Below are 4,933 nucleotides of genomic sequence, written 5' to 3'. Positions count from 1 at the left end.
TTGTCTTGTAGTAACATTTACAAATTTACCCCACAAAAGTAACTTTTTTTAAAAATAAATAACAAAATTAATAAATCTACCCTTCACAAATACTTTTGTAATTTGATGGTTTGTGAAGTTTAGAATATCCCTATATATATATATATATATATATATATATATATAGGATTTGTACTATAGGGCGCCTGCCTGGACGTCGGGCACGAGGCCAGCCGCCTAACTTTTTTTTGAAACATTGTTAAATGAAACTTCAAAAGTAAGGGAAAAACATGCCATAGTAGAGTTGATTGTGGTATATGGTACTCCAAGGCTATCCTCACCTTTATTTACCTCCGATGAATGGTTCAAGACTAATTGGAGAGTGGCCCACAGGGACATTCACATTGGACAGCTTGGAAGCAACCTCCCTTGGTATGGTTAATTATAAAAGAGACTCACAAATAATAGTGAGAAAAAATATGGGGTTTAGGGCCTTAGTGAGGGTATGATCCTTAATAGAGTAGAATGACGAATTAGGATTTGTGTGTCCGACCCCAATTACTTGAAAAAAAGCTTTGATAATGATGACACTCACAAATGAAAGGAACAGATGGGAGGAAATGTACCAGAGAGGCTAGGTACCATACTGAAAGGAACAGATGGGAGGAAATGTGGTAGAGAGGCTAGGTACCATACTGGGTTTTAATGGTGCATGATAGGGCAAATTTCAAAAGTTCAAAAGAAGAGTAGGTCAGAAGACTCAGAATTATTGAATGCAATGACGTGTGAAAACACCATTAACATACTTATTACATGCAATTGGATGTCCCCATGACCACTGAACCTAAAGGGCCAAATGCATCATATAATGCTCACAAAACAAAGAAAAAATGTGTCTACCTTCTGTTTCTCGGTGAATGTCCATCACCTGAACAAAATAAGTTCATCTTCACCATCCTCTATTGAGAAATGACAGTGGATTGCTCCATCAGTATCGCACATCACATGGACGTGTATTGGTCCATTCTCCTAATAAGATATTCCCAAAACGTGAAAAGGATGACCGCTGCAAATCATTGAAAGTGGTAGGAAACAGAAAAGAATGAAACAGAAAATGAAAAGAAGAGGTAGTGTCACGCATTAAACATCCATGTTACAATGAGAGAATGAGTAGGATAACCAATATAAAAACAGTTCCTTACATAGATATTGAAAATACAGACCCATATTATATCATTATTTCCCATCTCAATAAGCTCAACCTTACTAAGCAAACCAGGAACCTCAAACTACATCCTAATCAATGAAATTCCCAACATGGAGAAAACATCCATAGAACACGGTACTCAGAGACCTACCAACTAACCTGCATCAACCCAAAATGAAAATATGGCTGCAGAGCAACCAGACTATCCATGTCTAAGAGCAGTATAACTGACCATAGAGGCCCTTCTACAGAACTTCCCCTTGAAAATGCTGCTGAAAGGAACTGTTGTGACTTGTGTTTCCCAACTTTGGGCTCTCTATTCCAACCTCCGAAAGCTTGGAGCCACACCACACACAAAATCTTGGGCCTTCTGCCCCTCCCCAGAAAGACCCGTTAGCTTCTCAACATTCCATCGATTAACCAGAAATTTTATATCTGTACGATCCTTAGCTGTATACACCCCCAACCTCTGAGCAACAGATGAGAAATGCAAAAAGAGGTTGTCATCTTGCCCATCATATAACAAATGAGCAGGCATGGATATCTTCTTCTTCATCATGTCAGCAAATGCCAAGACTCTGCCGTCTGGGTCAATCTCAAAGAGCTTCTCCACGATCTTGGTGTAGGCCATCTCATGGCGCTTTTCATCACCAGCAATGGTTCCACATATCTGAGCGAGCTTCATGTCCCCATAATCCATTGCAATCCTTGCAGTGTTACCATGCGATATGAAGGTGGCCCTCTCCTGGAAAGATGTGCAAATAAATCCAAGATGGGGCTGTTCTCCATGCGTGGGTCCTAGAACAATCAGAGAAGAATGACAATCAAAGAGGCGTGATGAATGGAATAAAGAGGACCAAGGTGAAAAAGAAAAATGAAAATCAAAGGGAGATAAGAAACTCATTCATTTTACATAAAAAATGCAAGCTGATGCTTCTGGAAATAGGTTTTACCAAATTATCCATGGGAAAGTATACCATAATCAAGATCCCTAAGGATTACCATAATCAAGATCCCTAAGGATTATTGCAAGTCTCAAACCACATAAATTTAAGGTCATCACCATCTGATGAAATGATGGATGCTGGTGGAGAGGGAGGAACCTCTCTGATGGATTGCAGACTCTCCAGCACCACCCATCGATGCACTTGACAGTGATGATTGAAGACCCAATGGATAACAGTTTCCATACTTGAATGCTAGAATAACTTGCTTAATATCAATTGTATTCATTTTTTTAACCAAAATACAGTGAATCTCATTCTCTTTTAGTTTACCTCTGAAATGAAAATTTCTGAATAATTTTTACCTTCATTCCAAATAATTATCAGCAAAATGGACAAATTAACACCTGAAGCATGGACAAAATTAAATTTCAGAAGGAAAATGGTTATATAGGACGACATGCCTATATTGGAATGTAAGCCACTTCGAGAAGTAGACGTTTAATGGACCTCTTTGGCACATTTACAGATCGCATTTAGGCGACCAAAATTAAAATAGAAAAAAATGAATTTGCCTAATCAGAATGGGCAAAATCAGTCCGTTATTTTCGATGGCAATAGGTTGTCCATTTCGAGAATGGCCGATCAAGGTCTTCAAGATCTAAAACTATATATATAATTTTTTTGAAATTGTTTATTTTTCAAACCAAAGATGTGGAAAATTTCAGCCAAAAAAAATCCCTTGGCTCTAGAGCTCTGCTTATATCGTAGCTATAAACCTGTTGGCTTATAGAAATGATTCACACTTCAAAAATATAGCACTTTCTTTGGTTAATAATAAAAAATTATGTTTGTTTGGACTGATACACATACATTCAATACCCAATTAAGGAGGGGTAAAAACAAATCCCTACCATCGAAAAAAGAAAATGGAAAGGAAGAAAACCAATGAAATCCAAAGAGAACAACCAAAATGATAATCGGCCAAATTTCTCAACAAAGCAAGTTTGACATAGCAATCCTCAACACAATTTAACATTTACTAAAGAAGAATTGATAAAAACCATGGGACCACCATTAGACATTTCAAGCTTAATGGTTTGGAAATTGAACAAATGAATAAAAAATAAAATTCAACCCAAATCCTAGCGCCTAACTTCCATAGAAACAACAAAGCAGAATCATTTTCTTAAGCTTAGACAATATGACTTTTTTCCCATGAATGTTGCTATCTTGGAAATGGTGACAATTTGCTTGTATTTACAAACTATTAAACTCTGGACCCTATATTAAGGAGAAAATAAAAATAAAAATAAAACTAGGCAAACATCCATTAGATATAGAACAAGGTTAACTCGAAAAACTCTTGGCTAGATCTCCTGCAGACAGTGGAAAAATAATAAAACATCAACGTTTATTACTGTTTCAACAAATTACAGTCCATATTATAAAAGGAATACTTAATAACCAAATGATCAGTTAGAAATCAAGAGGGGAATACAAAAACCAAGAGACAACCACGAAGGAAAACATATAAAAGTTATGCTGTTGATAAGTCAGCAACCATATATTTACATCTAATGCCCGTGAAGCAATTCATGCATTTTTCAGTTATTTTGAAAGACAAAAAGTAGCAACAAAAATGAATGAGAAAACAAAACAAACCAAAATAAATTCTATATAATAAGTATCTGCTCCATGTTTCAAGGACCATTTGAGAAACAAATACTCAAAATTGCAGTTTTGAGCTCTTAGGTATCAACGGTGAGCTAATGAGAACCAAACCCATACTTCAAGCAATCAACAAAACAAAAAGAAAGGCAAAATAAAATCTTAATGTATGCAGTATTGACTTTGAAGCTCACCATTCCTGATCCAATAAGATACTGAATCGTCTTTTCGATCTGCCTCATATCCACTCTCCCACATAAGTAGAGGTACTTGTTTAGAAGGTCACCATGCCTGTTCTCCTCAGCAGTCCAGGCCCTGGTCCAAACTGCCCAAGAAGTGGGGCTTGCCCCAGTTTCATCACGAACACCATCAAAGGTATTAAGAATTGTCTGATAGGTAGGCAATGCTTCCTCAGTGATCATTTCTCGAACCAAGCAAACATTTAGTCATCTGGGATTTCCGCAGCCCGCTTCCTTAGTTCCCTCACTGCATCGAGAAAACCCTCAGAAGAAGGGTCAAGCAATAAATCCTGAGGCTGCCATGACTTCTCTACAGCTTTCAGGTGGACCAAGATATTGTGCTCTGCGCAATCCTCCAAGGATTTAAAAATCTCAATTGTTTCGGGAGGCATCGAATGGGTCACTTGAACATGCACCTCTTGAGGGGTGAGGTGCTTCCTAAGACTGACAATCTCCCTGCACAAAAATGAAGCTCATATTATCATCAAACACAGCTCAAATGGCCTACGCAAACTTTTTAGAAGAAAAAGTTTTTATTTGATTCGTCTATATAATATCCATGAACTATAAACACTACAAAATGAATGATGAACAAAATAGATACCAATATCCTTGAAGAACAAACCAGATCGTTATCCATCAAAAATCCAGATTGAATTCAATTTTTTTTTCAAACAAAAATAATTTACTTAAATTGTTTCTACTCCATATGTTCGTGAAAATAATAATTATCTCATAAAAGATTATAAAACAGACACGAAAAACACCTATTTTTGTATATTCTCACATCCAATTACAAAAAATGTGAATCAGAAATTCACAGTCAAAAAGTAAAATAAAATAAAATTCCCAATAAGCAATTATCAGAAAAAATAAACCTCCACGTACTCTCA

General features: G+C 36.5%; 1 pseudogene; it reads right to left on the bottom strand.

The window, feature by feature from the left end:
* Window positions 1-1,271: 1,271 nt before the first annotated feature.
* LOC18424111 (stearoyl-[acyl-carrier-protein] 9-desaturase, chloroplastic-like) lies at window positions 1,272-4,447 on the bottom strand (annotated as a pseudogene).
* Window positions 4,448-4,933: the final 486 nt, after the last annotated feature.

Source organism: Amborella trichopoda, chromosome 9 (genome assembly GCF_054954075.1).
Source record: "Amborella trichopoda isolate Santa Cruz 75 chromosome 9, AtrichopodaSantaCruz75HAP2 v2.0, whole genome shotgun sequence".
NCBI classification, from domain to species: Eukaryota; Viridiplantae; Streptophyta; class Magnoliopsida; order Amborellales; family Amborellaceae; genus Amborella; species Amborella trichopoda.
Note: the sequence above shows the minus strand (reverse complement) of the source record. Positions and strands in the feature narration are given on the sequence as shown.